The 16,587-nt window shown below is 46.5% G+C and overlaps 9 non-coding genes across 9 annotated transcripts; all 9 read right to left on the bottom strand.

Annotated features, from left to right (window-relative positions):
• Positions 1-1,781: 1,781 nt before the first annotated feature.
• On the bottom strand, positions 1,782-1,853 carry trnae-uuc (transfer RNA glutamic acid (anticodon UUC)). Its single transcript has one exon. It is a non-coding gene; the product is annotated as a tRNA-Glu (tRNA).
• Positions 1,854-3,298: 1,445 nt separating this feature from the next.
• Positions 3,299-3,370, bottom strand: trnae-uuc (transfer RNA glutamic acid (anticodon UUC)). Its single transcript has one exon. It is a non-coding gene; the product is annotated as a tRNA-Glu (tRNA).
• Positions 3,371-4,551: 1,181 nt separating this feature from the next.
• trnae-uuc (transfer RNA glutamic acid (anticodon UUC)) lies at positions 4,552-4,623 on the bottom strand. The gene has a single exon. It is a non-coding gene; the product is annotated as a tRNA-Glu (tRNA).
• A 1,755-nt stretch (positions 4,624-6,378) lies between these two features.
• trnae-uuc (transfer RNA glutamic acid (anticodon UUC)) lies at positions 6,379-6,450 on the bottom strand. The gene has a single exon. It is a non-coding gene; the product is annotated as a tRNA-Glu (tRNA).
• Positions 6,451-7,699: 1,249 nt separating this feature from the next.
• On the bottom strand, positions 7,700-7,771 carry trnae-uuc (transfer RNA glutamic acid (anticodon UUC)). Its single transcript has one exon. It is a non-coding gene; the product is annotated as a tRNA-Glu (tRNA).
• Positions 7,772-10,373: 2,602 nt separating this feature from the next.
• trnae-uuc (transfer RNA glutamic acid (anticodon UUC)) lies at positions 10,374-10,445 on the bottom strand. Its single transcript has one exon. It is a non-coding gene; the product is annotated as a tRNA-Glu (tRNA).
• Positions 10,446-11,407: 962 nt separating this feature from the next.
• trnae-uuc (transfer RNA glutamic acid (anticodon UUC)) lies at positions 11,408-11,479 on the bottom strand. The gene has a single exon. It is a non-coding gene; the product is annotated as a tRNA-Glu (tRNA).
• A 1,994-nt stretch (positions 11,480-13,473) lies between these two features.
• trnae-uuc (transfer RNA glutamic acid (anticodon UUC)) lies at positions 13,474-13,545 on the bottom strand. Its single transcript has one exon. It is a non-coding gene; the product is annotated as a tRNA-Glu (tRNA).
• Positions 13,546-15,606: 2,061 nt separating this feature from the next.
• Positions 15,607-15,678, bottom strand: trnae-uuc (transfer RNA glutamic acid (anticodon UUC)). Its single transcript has one exon. It is a non-coding gene; the product is annotated as a tRNA-Glu (tRNA).
• Positions 15,679-16,587: the final 909 nt, after the last annotated feature.

Genomic DNA, 16,587 nt, shown 5'->3' with positions numbered 1-16,587 from the left:
GCGTGTAACAGTTTCCCTGACCTGGAATCGAACCCGGGCCACAGCAGTGAGAGTGCTGGATCCTAGCCACTAGACCACCAAGGACTTTACTAGAAAAAAGTTGACTGTCGTCAAACCCATTCTAGAAAAAGGAACCTCTTTCAATTTTCTTTCCAATTCCTCAAAAGGAATTTTCTATCTGCGTGTAACAGTTTCCCTGGAATCGAACCCGGGCCACAGCAGTGAAAGTGCTGGATCCTAGCCACTAGACCACCAAGGACTTAACTAGAAAAAAGTTGACTGTCGTCAAACCCATTCTAGAAAAAGGAACCTCTTTCAATTTTCTTTCCAATTCCTCAAAAGGAATTTTCTATCTGCGTGTAACAGTTTCCCTGGAATCGAACCCGGGCCACAGCAGTGAAAGTGCTGGATCCTAGCCACTAGACCACCAAGGACTTTACTAGAAAAAAGTTGACTGTCGTCAAACCCAATCTAGAAAAGGAACCTCTTTCAATGCTTTCTCCAATAAGAATTTTCTGTCTTTCCGTCTATTATAATATCCCTGACCGGGAATCGAACCCGGGCCACAGCAGTGAGAGTGCTGGATCCTAGCCACTAGTCCATCAGGGACCGAACAGGACAAAAGTTGACTGTCGGAAAACCCATTCTAGAAAAAGGAACCTCTTTCAATTTTCTTTCCAATTCCTCAAAAGGAATTGTCTGTCTGTCTGTCTGTCTGTCTGTCTGTCTGTCTGTCTGTCTGTCTGTCTGTCTGTCTGTCTGTCTGTCTGTCTGTCTGTCTGTCTGTCTGTCTGTCTGTCTGTCTGTCTGTCTGTCTGTCTGTCTGTCTGTCTGTCTGTCTGTCTGTCTGTCTGTCTGTCTGTCTGTCTGTCTGTCTGTCTGTCTGTCTGTCTGTCTGTCTGTCTGTCTGTCTGTCTGTCTGTCTGTCTGTCTGTCTGTCTGTCTGTCTGTCTGTCTGTCTGTCTGTCTGTCTGTCTGTCTGTCTGTCTGTCTGTCTGTCTGTCTGTCTGTCTGTCTGTCTGTCTGTCTGTCTGTCTGTCTGTCTGTCTGTCTGTCTGTCTGTCTGTCTGTCTGTCTGTCTGTCTGTCTGTCTGTCTGTCTGTCTGTCTGTCTGTCTGTCTGTCTGTCTGTCTGTCTGTCTGTCTGTCTGTCTGTCTGTCTGTCTGTCTGTCTGTCTGTCTGTCTGTCTGTCTGTCTGTCTGTCTGTCTGTCTGTCTGTCTGTCTGTCTGTCTGTCTGTCTGTCTGTCTGTCTGTCTGTCTGTCTGTCTGTCTGTCTGTCTGTCTGTCTGTCTGTCTGTCTGTCTGTCTGTCTGTCTGTCTGTCTGTCTGTCTGTCTGTCTGTCTGTCTGTCTGTCTGTCTGTCTGTCTGTCTGTCTGTCTGTCTGTCTGTCTGTCTGTCTGTCTGTCTGTCTGTCTGTCTGTCTGTCTGTCTGTCTGTCTGTCTGTCTGTCTGTCTGTCTGTCTGTCTGTCTGTCTGTCTGTCTGTCTGTCTGTCTGTCTGTCTGTCTGTCTGTCTGTCTGTCTGTCTGTCTGTCTGTCTGTCTGTCTGTCTGTCTGTCTGTCTGTCTGTCTGTCTGTCTGTCTGTCTGTCTGTCTGTCTGTCTGTCTGTCTGTCTGTCTGTCTGTCTGTCTGTCTGTCTGTCTGTCTGTCTGTCTGTCTGTCTGTCTGTCTGTCTGTCTGTCTGTCTGTCTGTCTGTCTGTCTGTCTGTCTGTCTGTCTGTCTGTCTGTCTGTCTGTCTGTCTGTCTGTCTGTCTGTCTGTCTGTCTGTCTGTCATAGTTTCCCTGACTGGGAATCGAACCCAGGCCACAGCAGTGAAAGTGCTGGATCCTAGCCACTAGACCACCAAGGACTTTAATAGAAAAAAGTTGACTGTCGTCAAACCCATTCTAGAAAAAGGAACCTCTTTCAATTTTCTTTCCAATTCCTCAAAAGGAATTTTCTATCTGCGTGTAACAGTTTCCCTGACCTGGAATCGAACCCGGGCCACAGCAGTGAGAGTGCTGGATCCTAGCCACTAGACCACCAAGGACTTTAATAGAAAAAAGTTGACTGTCGTCAAACCCATTCTAGAAAAAGGAACCTCTTTCAATTTTCTTTCCAATTCCTCAAAAGGAATTTTCTATCTGCGTGTAACAGTTTCCCTGACCTGGAATCGAACCCGGGCCACAGCAGTGAGAGTGCTGGATCCTAGCCACTAGACCACCAAGGACTTTACTAGAAAAAAGTTGACTGTCGTCAAACCCATTCTAGAAAAAGGAACCTCTTTCAATTTTCTTTCCAATTCCTCAAAAGGAATTTTCTATCTGCGTGTAACAGTTTCCCTGGAATCGAACCCGGGCCACAGCAGTGAAAGTGCTGGATCCTAGCCACTAGACCACCAAGGACTTAACTAGAAAAAAGTTGACTGTCGTCAAACCCATTCTAGAAAAAGGAACCTCTTTCAATTTTCTTTCCAATTCCTCAAAAGGAATTTTCTATCTGCGTGTAACAGTTTCCCTGGAATCGAACCCGGGCCACAGCAGTGAAAGTGCTGGATCCTAGCCACTAGACCACCAAGGACTTTACTAGAAAAAAGTTGACTGTCGTCAAACCCAATCTAGAAAAGGAACCTCTTTCAATGCTTTCTCCAATAAGAATTTTCTGTCTTTCCGTCTATTATAATATCCCTGACCGGGAATCGAACCCGGGCCACAGCAGTGAGAGTGCTGGATCCTAGCCACTAGTCCATCAGGGACCGAACAGGACAAAAGTTGACTGTCGGAAAACCCATTCTAGAAAAAGGAACCTCTTTCAATTTTCTTTCCAATTCCTCAAAAGGAATTGTCTGTCTGTCTGTCTGTCTGTCTGTCTGTCTGTCTGTCTGTCTGTCTGTCTGTCTGTCTGTCTGTCTGTCTGTCTGTCTGTCTGTCTGTCTGTCTGTCTGTCTGTCTGTCTGTCTGTCTGTCTGTCTGTCTGTCTGTCTGTCTGTCTGTCTGTCTGTCTGTCTGTCTGTCTGTCTGTCTGTCTGTCTGTCTGTCTGTCTGTCTGTCTGTCTGTCTGTCTGTCTGTCTGTCTGTCTGTCTGTCTGTCTGTCTGTCTGTCTGTCTGTCTGTCTGTCTGTCTGTCTGTCTGTCTGTCTGTCTGTCTGTCTGTCTGTCTGTCTGTCTGTCTGTCTGTCTGTCTGTCTGTCTGTCTGTCTGTCTGTCTGTCTGTCTGTCTGTCTGTCTGTCTGTCTGTCTGTCTGTCTGTCTGTCTGTCTGTCTGTCTGTCTGTCTGTCTGTCTGTCTGTCTGTCTGTCTGTCTGTCTGTCATAGTTTCCCTGACTGGGAATCGAACCCAGGCCACAGCAGTGAAAGTGCTGGATCCTAGCCACTAGACCACCAAGGACTTTAATAGAAAAAAGTTGACTGTCGTCAAACCCATTCTAGAAAAAGGAACCTCTTTCAATTTTCTTTCCAATTCCTCAAAAGGAATTTTCTATCTGCGTGTAACAGTTTCCCTGACCTGGAATCGAACCCGGGCCACAGCAGTGAGAGTGCTGGATCCTAGCCACTAGACCACCAAGGACTTTAATAGAAAAAAGTTGACTGTCGTCAAACCCATTCTAGAAAAAGGAACCTCTTTCAATTTTCTTTCCAATTCCTCAAAAGGAATTTTCTATCTGCGTGTAACAGTTTCCCTGACCTGGAATCGAACCCGGGCCACAGCAGTGAGAGTGCTGGATCCTAGCCACTAGACCACCAAGGACTTTACTAGAAAAAAGTTGACTGTCGTCAAACCCATTCTAGAAAAAGGAACCTCTTTCAATTTTCTTTCCAATTCCTCAAAAGGAATTTTCTATCTGCGTGTAACAGTTTCCCTGGAATCGAACCCGGGCCACAGCAGTGAAAGTGCTGGATCCTAGCCACTAGACCACCAAGGACTTAACTAGAAAAAAGTTGACTGTCGTCAAACCCATTCTAGAAAAAGGAACCTCTTTCAATTTTCTTTCCAATTCCTCAAAAGGAATTTTCTATCTGCGTGTAACAGTTTCCCTGGAATCGAACCCGGGCCACAGCAGTGAAAGTGCTGGATCCTAGCCACTAGACCACCAAGGACTTTACTAGAAAAAAGTTGACTGTCGTCAAACCCAATCTAGAAAAGGAACCTCTTTCAATGCTTTCTCCAATAAGAATTTTCTGTCTTTCCGTCTATTATAATATCCCTGACCGGGAATCGAACGAACCCGGGCCACAGCAGTGAGAGTGCTGGATCCTAGCCACTAGTCCATCAGGGACCGAACAGGACAAAAGTTGACTGTCGGAAAACCCATTCTAGAAAAAGGAACCTCTTTCAATTTTCTTTCCAATTCCTCAAAAGGAATTGTCTGTCTGTCTGTCTGTCTGTCTGTCTGTCTGTCTGTCTGTCTGTCTGTCTGTCTGTCTGTCTGTCTGTCTGTCTGTCTGTCTGTCTGTCTGTCTGTCTGTCTGTCTGTCTGTCTGTCTGTCTGTCTGTCTGTCTGTCTGTCTGTCTGTCTGTCTGTCTGTCTGTCTGTCTGTCTGTCTGTCTGTCTGTCTGTCTGTCATAGTTTCCCTGACTGGGAATCGAACCCAGGCCACAGCAGTGAAAGTGCTGGATCCTAGCCACTAGACCACCAAGGACTTTACTAGAAAAAAGTTGACTGTCGTCAAACCCAATCTAGAAAAGGAACCTCTTTCAATGCTTTCTCCAATAAGAATTTTCTGTCTTTCCGTCTATTATAATATCCCTGACCGGGAATCGAACCCGGGCCACAGCAGTGAGAGTGCTGGATCCTAGCCACTAGTCCATCAGGGACCGAACAGGACAAAAGTTGACTGTCGGAAAACCCATTCTAGAAAAAGGAACCTCTTTCAATTTTCTTTCCAATTCCTCAAAAGGAATTGTCTGTCTGTCTGTCTGTCTGTCTGTCTGTCTGTCTGTCTGTCTGTCTGTCTGTCTGTCTGTCTGTCTGTCTGTCTGTCTGTCTGTCTGTCTGTCTGTCTGTCTGTCTGTCTGTCTGTCTGTCTGTCTGTCTGTCTGTCTGTCTGTCTGTCTGTCTGTCTGTCTGTCTGTCTGTCTGTCTGTCTGTCTGTCTGTCTGTCTGTCTGTCTGTCTGTCTGTCTGTCTGTCTGTCTGTCTGTCTGTCTGTCTGTCTGTCTGTCTGTCTGTCTGTCTGTCTGTCTGTCTGTCTGTCTGTCTGTCTGTCTGTCTGTCTGTCTGTCTGTCTGTCTGTCTGTCTGTCTGTCTGTCTGTCTGTCTGTCTGTCTGTCTGTCTGTCTGTCTGTCTGTCTGTCTGTCTGTCTGTCTGTCTGTCTGTCTGTCTGTCTGTCTGTCTGTCTGTCTGTCTGTCTGTCTGTCTGTCTGTCTGTCTGTCTGTCTGTCTGTCTGTCTGTCTGTCTGTCTGTCTGTCTGTCTGTCTGTCTGTCTGTCTGTCTGTCTGTCTGTCTGTCTGTCTGTCTGTCTGTCTGTCTGTCTGTCTGTCTGTCTGTCTGTCTGTCTGTCTGTCTGTCTGTCTGTCTGTCTGTCTGTCTGTCTGTCTGTCTGTCTGTCTGTCTGTCTGTCTGTCTGTCTGTCTGTCTGTCTGTCTGTCTGTCTGTCTGTCTGTCTGTCTGTCTGTCTGTCTGTCTGTCTGTCTGTCTGTCTGTCTGTCTGTCTGTCTGTCTGTCTGTCTGTCTGTCTGTCTGTCTGTCTGTCTGTCTGTCTGTCTGTCTGTCTGTCTGTCTGTCTGTCTGTCTGTCTGTCTGTCTGTCTGTCTGTCTGTCTGTCTGTCTGTCTGTCTGTCTGTCTGTCTGTCTGTCTGTCTGTCTGTCTGTCTGTCTGTCTGTCTGTCTGTCTGTCTGTCTGTCTGTCTGTCTGTCTGTCTGTCTGTCTGTCTGTCTGTCTGTCTGTCTGTCTGTCTGTCTGTCTGTCTGTCTGTCTGTCTGTCTGTCTGTCTGTCTGTCTGTCTGTCTGTCTGTCTGTCTGTCTGTCTGTCTGTCTGTCTGTCTGTCTGTCTGTCTGTCTGTCTGTCTGTCTGTCTGTCTGTCTGTCTGTCTGTCTGTCTGTCTGTCTGTCTGTCTGTCTGTCTGTCTGTCTGTCTGTCTGTCTGTCTGTCTGTCTGTCTGTCTGTCTGTCTGTCTGTCTGTCTGTCTGTCTGTCTGTCTGTCTGTCTGTCTGTCTGTCTGTCTGTCTGTCTGTCTGTCTGTCTGTCTGTCTGTCTGTCTGTCTGTCTGTCTGTCTGTCTGTCTGTCTGTCTGTCTGTCTGTCTGTCTGTCTGTCTGTCTGTCTGTCTGTCTGTCTGTCTGTCTGTCTGTCTGTCTGTCTGTCTGTCTGTCTGTCTGTCTGTCTGTCTGTCTGTCTGTCTGTCTGTCTGTCTGTCTGTCTGTCTGTCTGTCTGTCTGTCTGTCAGTCATAGTTTCCCTGACTGGGAATCGAACCCAGGCCACAGCAGTGAAAGTGCTGGATCCTAGCCACTAGACCACCAAGGACTTTAATAGAAAAAAGTTGACTGTCGTCAAACCCATTCTAGAAAAAGGAACCTCTTTCAATTTTCTTTCCAATTCCTCAAAAGGAATTTTCTATCTGCGTGTAACAGTTTCCCTGACCTGGAATCGAACCCGGGCCACAGCAGTGAGAGTGCTGGATCCTAGCCACTAGACCACCAAGGACTTTAATAGAAAAAAGTTGACTGTCGTCAAACCCATTCTAGAAAAAGGAACCTCTTTCAATTTTCTTTCCAATTCCTCAAAAGGAATTTTCTATCTGCGTGTAACAGTTTCCCTGACCTGGAATCGAACCCGGGCCACAGCAGTGAGAGTGCTGGATCCTAGCCACTAGACCACCAAGGACTTTACTAGAAAAAAGTTGACTGTCGTCAAACCCATTCTAGAAAAAGGAACCTCTTTCAATTTTCTTTCCAATTCCTCAAAAGGAATTTTCTATCTGCGTGTAACAGTTTCCCTGGAATCGAACCCGGGCCACAGCAGTGAAAGTGCTGGATCCTAGCCACTAGACCACCAAGGACTTAACTAGAAAAAAGTTGACTGTCGTCAAACCCATTCTAGAAAAAGGAACCTCTTTCAATTTTCTTTCCAATTCCTCAAAAGGAATTTTCTATCTGCGTGTAACAGTTTCCCTGGAATCGAACCCGGGCCACAGCAGTGAAAGTGCTGGATCCTAGCCACTAGACCACCAAGGACTTTACTAGAAAAAAGTTGACTGTCGTCAAACCCAATCTAGAAAAGGAACCTCTTTCAATGCTTTCTCCAATAAGAATTTTCTGTCTTTCCGTCTATTATAATATCCCTGACCGGGAATCGAACCCGGGCCACAGCAGTGAGAGTGCTGGATCCTAGCCACTAGTCCATCAGGGACCGAACAGGACAAAAGTTGACTGTCGGAAAACCCATTCTAGAAAAAGGAACCTCTTTCAATTTTCTTTCCAATTCCTCAAAAGGAATTGTCTGTCTGTCTGTCTGTCTGTCTGTCTGTCTGTCTGTCTGTCTGTCTGTCTGTCTGTCTGTCTGTCTGTCTGTCTGTCTGTCTGTCTGTCTGTCTGTCTGTCTGTCTGTCTGTCTGTCTGTCTGTCTGTCTGTCTGTCTGTCTGTCTGTCTGTCTGTCTGTCTGTCTGTCTGTCTGTCTGTCTGTCTGTCTGTCTGTCTGTCTGTCTGTCTGTCTGTCTGTCTGTCTGTCTGTCTGTCTGTCTGTCTGTCTGTCTGTCTGTCTGTCTGTCATAGTTTCCCTGACTGGGAATCGAACCCAGGCCACAGCAGTGAAAGTGCTGGATCCTAGCCACTAGACCACCAAGGACTTTAATAGAAAAAAAGTTGACTGTCGTCAAACCCATTCTAGAAAAAGGAACCTCTTTCAATTTTCTTTCCAATTCCTCAAAAGGAATTTTCTATCTGCGTGTAACAGTTTCCCTGACCTGGAATCGAACCCGGGCCACAGCAGTGAGAGTGCTGGATCCTAGCCACTAGACCACCAAGGACTTTAATAGAAAAAAGTTGACTGTCGTCAAACCCATTCTAGAAAAAGGAACCTCTTTCAATTTTCTTTCCAATTCCTCAAAAGGAATTTTCTATCTGCGTGTAACAGTTTCCCTGACCTGGAATCGAACCCGGGCCACAGCAGTGAGAGTGCTGGATCCTAGCCACTAGACCACCAAGGACTTTACTAGAAAAAAGTTGACTGTCGTCAAACCCATTCTAGAAAAAGGAACCTCTTTCAATTTTCTTTCCAATTCCTCAAAAGGAATTTTCTATCTGCGTGTAACAGTTTCCCTGGAATCGAACCCGGGCCACAGCAGTGAAAGTGCTGGATCCTAGCCACTAGACCACCAAGGACTTAACTAGAAAAAAGTTGACTGTCGTCAAACCCATTCTAGAAAAAGGAACCTCTTTCAATTTTCTTTCCAATTCCTCAAAAGGAATTTTCTATCTGCGTGTAACAGTTTCCCTGGAATCGAACCCGGGCCACAGCAGTGAAAGTGCTGGATCCTAGCCACTAGACCACCAAGGACTTTACTAGAAAAAAGTTGACTGTCGTCAAACCCAATCTAGAAAAGGAACCTCTTTCAATGCTTTCTCCAATAAGAATTTTCTGTCTTTCCGTCTATTATAATATCCCTGACCGGGAATCGAACCCGGGCCACAGCAGTGAGAGTGCTGGATCCTAGCCACTAGTCCATCAGGGACCGAACAGGACAAAAGTTGACTGTCGGAAAACCCATTCTAGAAAAAGGAACCTCTTTCAATTTTCTTTCCAATTCCTCAAAAGGAATTGTCTGTCTGTCTGTCTGTCTGTCTGTCTGTCTGTCTGTCTGTCTGTCTGTCTGTCTGTCTGTCTGTCTGTCTGTCTGTCTGTCTGTCTGTCTGTCTGTCTGTCTGTCTGTCTGTCTGTCTGTCTGTCTGTCTGTCTGTCTGTCTGTCTGTCTGTCTGTCTGTCTGTCTGTCTGTCTGTCTGTCTGTCTGTCTGTCTGTCTGTCTGTCTGTCTGTCTGTCTGTCTGTCTGTCTGTCTGTCTGTCTGTCTGTCTGTCTGTCTGTCTGTCTGTCTGTCTGTCTGTCTGTCTGTCTGTCTGTCTGTCTGTCTGTCTGTCTGTCTGTCTGTCTGTCTGTCTGTCTGTCTGTCTGTCTGTCTGTCTGTCTGTCTGTCTGTCTGTCTGTCTGTCTGTCTGTCTGTCTGTCTGTCTGTCTGTCTGTCTGTCTGTCTGTCTGTCTGTCTGTCTGTCTGTCTGTCTGTCTGTCTGTCTGTCTGTCTGTCTGTCTGTCTGTCTGTCTGTCTGTCTGTCTGTCTGTCTGTCTGTCTGTCTGTCTGTCTGTCTGTCTGTCTGTCTGTCTGTCTGTCTGTCTGTCTGTCTGTCTGTCTGTCTGTCTGTCTGTCTGTCTGTCTGTCTGTCTGTCTGTCTGTCTGTCTGTCTGTCTGTCTGTCTGTCTGTCTGTCTGTCTGTCTGTCTGTCTGTCTGTCTGTCTGTCTGTCTGTCTGTCTGTCTGTCTGTCTGTCTGTCTGTCTGTCTGTCTGTCTGTCTGTCTGTCTGTCTGTCTGTCTGTCTGTCTGTCTGTCTGTCTGTCTGTCTGTCTGTCTGTCTGTCTGTCTGTCTGTCTGTCTGTCTGTCTGTCTGTCTGTCTGTCTGTCTGTCTGTCTGTCTGTCTGTCTGTCTGTCTGTCTGTCTGTCTGTCTGTCTGTCTGTCTGTCTGTCTGTCTGTCTGTCTGTCTGTCTGTCTGTCTGTCTGTCTGTCTGTCTGTCTGTCTGTCTGTCTGTCTGTCTGTCTGTCTGTCTGTCTGTCTGTCTGTCTGTCTGTCTGTCTGTCTGTCTGTCTGTCTGTCTGTCTGTCTGTCTGTCTGTCTGTCTGTCTGTCTGTCTGTCTGTCTGTCTGTCTGTCTGTCTGTCTGTCTGTCTGTCTGTCTGTCTGTCTGTCTGTCTGTCTGTCTGTCTGTCTGTCTGTCTGTCTGTCTGTCTGTCTGTCTGTCTGTCTGTCTGTCTGTCTGTCTGTCTGTCTGTCTGTCTGTCTGTCTGTCTGTCTGTCTGTCTGTCTGTCTGTCTGTCTGTCTGTCTGTCTGTCTGTCTGTCTGTCTGTCTGTCTGTCTGTCTGTCTGTCTGTCTGTCTGTCTGTCTGTCTGTCTGTCTGTCTGTCTGTCTGTCTGTCTGTCTGTCTGTCTGTCTGTCTGTCTGTCTGTCTGTCTGTCTGTCTGTCTGTCTGTCTGTCTGTCTGTCTGTCTGTCTGTCTGTCTGTCTGTCTGTCTGTCTGTCTGTCTGTCTGTCTGTCTGTCTGTCTGTCTGTCTGTCTGTCTGTCTGTCTGTCTGTCTGTCTGTCTGTCTGTCTGTCTGTCTGTCTGTCTGTCTGTCTGTCTGTCTGTCTGTCTGTCTGTCTGTCTGTCTGTCTGTCTGTCTGTCTGTCTGTCTGTCATAGTTTCCCTGACTGGGAATCGAACCCAGGCCACAGCAGTGAAAGTGCTGGATCCTAGCCACTAGACCACCAAGGACTTTAATAGAAAAAAGTTGACTGTCGTCAAACCCATTCTAGAAAAAGGAACCTCTTTCAATTTTCTTTCCAATTCCTCAAAAGGAATTTTCTATCTGCGTGTAACAGTTTCCCTGACCTGGAATCGAACCCGGGCCACAGCAGTGAGAGTGCTGGATCCTAGCCACTAGACCACCAAGGACTTTAATAGAAAAAAGTTGACTGTCGTCAAACCCATTCTAGAAAAAGGAACCTCTTTCAATTTTCTTTCCAATTCCTCAAAAGGAATTTTCTATCTGCGTGTAACAGTTTCCCTGACCTGGAATCGAACCCGGGCCACAGCAGTGAGAGTGCTGGATCCTAGCCACTAGACCACCAAGGACTTTACTAGAAAAAAGTTGACTGTCGTCAAACCCATTCTAGAAAAAGGAACCTCTTTCAATTTTCTTTCCAATTCCTCAAAAGGAATTTTCTATCTGCGTGTAACAGTTTCCCTGGAATCGAACCCGGGCCACAGCAGTGAAAGTGCTGGATCCTAGCCACTAGACCACCAAGGACTTTACTAGAAAAAAGTTGACTGTCGTCAAACCCAATCTAGAAAAGGAACCTCTTTCAATGCTTTCTCCAATAAGAATTTTCTGTCTTTCCGTCTATTATAATATCCCTGACCGGGAATCGAACCCGGGCCACAGCAGTGAGAGTGCTGGATCCTAGCCACTAGTCCATCAGGGACCAAACAGGACAAAAGTTGACTGTCGGAAAACCCATTCTAGAAAAAGGAACCTCTTTCAATTTTCTTTCCAATTCCTCAAAAGGAATTGTCTGTCTGTCTGTCTGTCTGTCTGTCTGTCTGTCTGTCTGTCTGTCTGTCTGTCTGTCTGTCTGTCTGTCTGTCTGTCTGTCTGTCTGTCTGTCTGTCTGTCTGTCTGTCTGTCTGTCTGTCTGTCTGTCTGTCTGTCTGTCTGTCTGTCTGTCTGTCATAGTTTCCCTGACTGGGAATCGAACCCAGGCCACAGCAGTGAAAGTGCTGGATCCTAGCCACTAGACCACCAAGGACTTTAATAGAAAAAAAGTTGACTGTCGTCAAACCCATTCTAGAAAAAGGAACCTCTTTCAATTTTCTTTCCAATTCCTCAAAAGGAATTTTCTATCTGCGTGTAACAGTTTCCCTGACCTGGAATCGAACCCGGGCCACAGCAGTGAGAGTGCTGGATCCTAGCCACTAGACCACCAAGGACTTTAATAGAAAAAAGTTGACTGTCGTCAAACCCATTCTAGAAAAAGGAACCTCTTTCAATTTTCTTTCCAATTCCTCAAAAGGAATTTTCTATCTGCGTGTAACAGTTTCCCTGACCTGGAATCGAACCCGGGCCACAGCAGTGAGAGTGCTGGATCCTAGCCACTAGACCACCAAGGACTTTACTAGAAAAAAGTTGACTGTCGTCAAACCCATTCTAGAAAAAGGAACCTCTTTCAATTTTCTTTCCAATTCCTCAAAAGGAATTTTCTATCTGCGTGTAACAGTTTCCCTGGAATCGAACCCGGGCCACAGCAGTGAAAGTGCTGGATCCTAGCCACTAGACCACCAAGGACTTAACTAGAAAAAAGTTGACTGTCGTCAAACCCATTCTAGAAAAAGGAACCTCTTTCAATTTTCTTTCCAATTCCTCAAAAGGAATTTTCTATCTGCGTGTAACAGTTTCCCTGGAATCGAACCCGGGCCACAGCAGTGAAAGTGCTGGATCCTAGCCACTAGACCACCAAGGACTTTACTAGAAAAAAGTTGACTGTCGTCAAACCCAATCTAGAAAAGGAACCTCTTTCAATGCTTTCTCCAATAAGAATTTTCTGTCTTTCCGTCTATTATAATATCCCTGACCGGGAATCGAACCCGGGCCACAGCAGTGAGAGTGCTGGATCCTAGCCACTAGTCCATCAGGGACCGAACAGGACAAAAGTTGACTGTCGGAAAACCCATTCTAGAAAAAGGAACCTCTTTCAATTTTCTTTCCAATTCCTCAAAAGGAATTGTCTGTCTGTCTGTCTGTCTGTCTGTCTGTCTGTCTGTCTGTCTGTCTGTCTGTCTGTCTGTCTGTCTGTCTGTCTGTCTGTCTGTCTGTCTGTCTGTCTGTCTGTCTGTCTGTCTGTCTGTCTGTCTGTCTGTCTGTCTGTCTGTCTGTCTGTCTGTCTGTCTGTCTGTCTGTCTGTCTGTCTGTCTGTCTGTCTGTCTGTCTGTCTGTCTGTCTGTCTGTCTGTCTGTCTGTCTGTCTGTCTGTCTGTCTGTCTGTCTGTCTGTCTGTCTGTCTGTCTGTCTGTCTGTCTGTCTGTCTGTCTGTCTGTCTGTCTGTCTGTCTGTCTGTCTGTCTGTCTGTCTGTCTGTCTGTCTGTCTGTCTGTCTGTCTGTCTGTCTGTCTGTCTGTCTGTCTGTCTGTCTGTCTGTCTGTCTGTCTGTCTGTCTGTCTGTCTGTCTGTCTGTCTGTCTGTCTGTCTGTCTGTCTGTCTGTCTGTCTGTCTGTCTGTCTGTCTGTCTGTCTGTCTGTCTGTCTGTCTGTCTGTCTGTCTGTCTGTCTGTCTGTCTGTCTGTCTGTCTGTCTGTCTGTCTGTCTGTCTGTCTGTCTGTCTGTCTGTCTGTCTGTCTGTCTGTCTGTCTGTCTGTCTGTCTGTCTGTCTGTCTGTCTGTCTGTCTGTCTGTCTGTCTGTCTGTCTGTCTGTCTGTCTGTCTGTCTGTCTGTCTGTCTGTCTGTCTGTCTGTCTGTCTGTCTGTCTGTCTGTCTGTCTGTCTGTCTGTCTGTCTGTCTGTCTGTCTGTCTGTCTGTCTGTCTGTCTGTCTGTCTGTCTGTCTGTCTGTCTGTCTGTCTGTCTGTCTGTCTGTCTGTCTGTCTGTCTGTCTGTCTGTCTGTCTGTCTGTCTGTCTGTCTGTCTGTCTGTCTGTCTGTCTGTCTGTCTGTCTGTCTGTCTGTCTGTCTGTCTGTCTGTCTGTCTGTCTGTCTGTCTGTCTGTCTGTCTGTCTGTCTGTCTGTCTGTCTGTCTGTCTGTCTGTCTGTCATAGTTTCCCTGACTGGGAATCGAACCCAGGCCACAGCAGTGAAAGTGCTGGATCCTAGCCACTAGACCACCAAGGACTTTAATAGAAAAAAGTTGACTGTCGTCAAACCCATTCTAGAAAAAGGAACCTCTTTCAATTTTCTTTCCAATTCCTCAAAAGGAATTTTCTATCTGCGTGTAACAGTTTCCCTGACCTGGAATCGAACCCGGGCCACAGCAGTGAGAGTGCTGGATCCTAGCCACTAGACCACCAAGGACTTTAATAGAAAAAAGTTGACTGTCGTCAAACCCATTCTAGAAAAAGGAACCTCTTTCAATTTTCTTTCCAATTCCTCAAAAGGAATTTTCTATCTGCGTGTAACAGTTTCCCTGACCTGGAATCGAACCCGGGCCACAGCAGTGAGAGTGCTGGATCCTAGCCACTAGACCACCAAGGACTTTACTAGAAAAAAGTTGACTGTCGTCAAACCCATTCTAGAAAAAGGAACCTCTTTCAATTTTCTTTCCAATTCCTCAAAAGGAATTTTCTATCTGCGTGTAACAGTTTCCCTGGAATCGAACCCGGGCCACAGCAGTGAAAGTGCTGGATCCTAGCCACTAGACCACCAAGGACTTAACTAGAAAAAAGTTGACTGTCGTCAAACCCATTCTAGAAAAAGGAACCTCTTTCAATTTTCTTTCCAATTCCTCAAAAGGAATTTTCTATCTGCGTGTAACAGTTTCCCTGGAATCGAACCCGGGCCACAGCAGTGAAAGTGCTGGATCCTAGCCACTAGACCACCAAGGACTTTACTAGAAAAAAGTTGACTGTCGTCAAACCCAATCTAGAAAAGGAACCTCTTTCAATGCTTTCTCCAATAAGAATTTTCTGTCTTTCCGTCTATTATAATATCCCTGACCGGGAATCGAACCCGGGCCACAGCAGTGAGAGTGCTGGATCCTAGCCACTAGTCCATCAGGGACCGAACAGGACAAAAGTTGACTGTCGGAAAACCCATTCTAGAAAAAGGAACCTCTTTCAATTTTCTTTCCAATTCCTCAAAAGGAATTGTCTGTCTGTCTGTCTGTCTGTCTGTCTGTCTGTCTGTCTGTCTGTCTGTCTGTCTGTCTGTCTGTCTGTCTGTCTGTCTGTCTGTCTGTCTGTCTGTCTGTCTGTCTGTCTGTCTGTCTGTCTGTCTGTCTGTCTGTCTGTCTGTCTGTCTGTCTGTCTGTCTGTCTGTCTGTCTGTCTGTCTGTCTGTCTGTCTGTCTGTCTGTCTGTCTGTCTGTCTGTCTGTCTGTCTGTCTGTCTGTCTGTCTGTCTGTCTGTCTGTCTGTCTGTCTGTCTGTCTGTCTGTCTGTCTGTCTGTCTGTCTGTCTGTCTGTCTGTCTGTCTGTCTGTCTGTCTGTCTGTCTGTCTGTCTGTCTGTCTGTCTGTCTGTCTGTCTGTCTGTCTGTCTGTCTGTCTGTCTGTCTGTCTGTCTGTCTGTCTGTCTGTCTGTCTGTCTGTCTGTCTGTCTGTCTGTCTGTCTGTCTGTCTGTCTGTCTGTCTGTCTGTCTGTCTGTCTGTCTGTCTGTCTGTCTGTCTGTCTGTCTGTCTGTCTGTCTGTCTGTCTGTCTGTCTGTCTGTCTGTCTGTCTGTCTGTCTGTCTGTCTGTCTGTCTGTCTGTCTGTCTGTCTGTCTGTCTGTCTGTCTGTCTGTCTGTCTGTCTGTCTGTCTGTCTGTCTGTCTGTCTGTCTGTCTGTCTGTCTGTCTGTCTGTCTGTCTGTCTGTCTGTCTGTCTGTCTGTCTGTCTGTCTGTCTGTCTGTCTGTCTGTCTGTCTGTCTGTCTGTCTGTCTGTCTGTCTGTCTGTCTGTCTGTCTGTCTGTCTGTCTGTCTGTCTGTCTGTCTGTCTGTCTGTCTGTCTGTCTGTCTGTCTGTCTGTCTGTCTGTCTGTCTGTCTGTCTGTCTGTCTGTCTGTCTGTCTGTCTGTCTGTCTGTCTGTCTGTCTGTCTGTCTGTCTGTCTGTCTGTCTGTCTGTCTGTCTGTCTGTCTGTCTGTCTGTCTGTCTGTCTGTCTGTCTGTCTGTCTGTCTGTCTGTCTGTCTGTCTGTCTGTCTGTCTGTCTGTCTGTCTGTCTGTCTGTCTGTCTGTCTGTCTGTCTGTCTGTCTGTCATAGTTTCCCTGACTGGGAATCGAACCCAGGCCACAGCAGTGAAAGTGCTGGATCCTAGCCACTAGACCACCAAGGACTTTAATAGAAAAAAGTTGACTGTCGTCAAACCCATTCTAGAAAAAGGAACCTCTTTCAATTTTCTTTCCAATTCCTCAAAAGGAATTTTCTATCTGCGTGTAACAGTTTCCCTGACCTGGAATCGAACCCGGGCCACAGCAGTGAGAGTGCTGGATCCTAGCCACTAGACCACCAAGGACTTTAATAGAAAAAAGTTGACTGTCGTCAAACCCATTCTAGAAAAAGGAACCTCTTTCAATTTTCTTTCCAATTCCTCAAAAGGAATTTTCTATCTGCGTGTAACAGTTTCCCTGACCTGGAATCGAACCCGGGCCACAGCAGTGAGAGTGCTGGATCCTAGCCACTAGACCACCAAGGACTTTACTAGAAAAAAGTTGACTGTCGTCAAACCCATTCTAGAAAAAGGAACCTCTTTCAATTTTCTTTCCAATTCCTCAAAAGGAATTTTCTATCTGCGTGTAACAGTTTCCCTGGAATCGAACCCGGGCCACAGCAGTGAAAGTGCTGGATCCTAGCCACTAGACCACCAAGGACTTAACTAGAAAAAAGTTGACTGTCGTCAAACCCATTCTAGAAAAAGGAACCTCTTTCAATTTTCTTTCCAATTCCTCAAAAGGAATTTTCTATCTGCGTGTAACAGTTTCCCTGGAATCGAACCCGGGCCACAGCAGTGAAAGTGCTGGATCCTAGCCACTAGACCACCAAGGACTTTACTAGAAAAAAGTTGACTGTCGTCAAACCCAATCTAGAAAAGGAACCTCTTTCAATGCTTTCTCCAATAAGAATTTTCTGTCTTTCCGTCTATTATAATATCCCTGACCGGGAATCGAACCCGGGCCACAGCAGTGAGAGTGCTGGATCCTAGCCACTAGTCCATCAGGGACCGAACAGGACAAAAGTTGACTGT

Source organism: Urocampus carinirostris, unplaced genomic scaffold (genome assembly GCF_059441175.1).
Source record: "Urocampus carinirostris isolate Australia breed hairy pipefish unplaced genomic scaffold, RoL_Ucar_1.0 HiC_scaffold_63, whole genome shotgun sequence".
Taxonomy (NCBI): Eukaryota; Metazoa; Chordata; class Actinopteri; order Syngnathiformes; family Syngnathidae; genus Urocampus; species Urocampus carinirostris.
The sequence above is the reverse complement of the archived record's forward strand: the minus strand, read 5'-3'. Positions and strand labels throughout refer to the sequence as shown.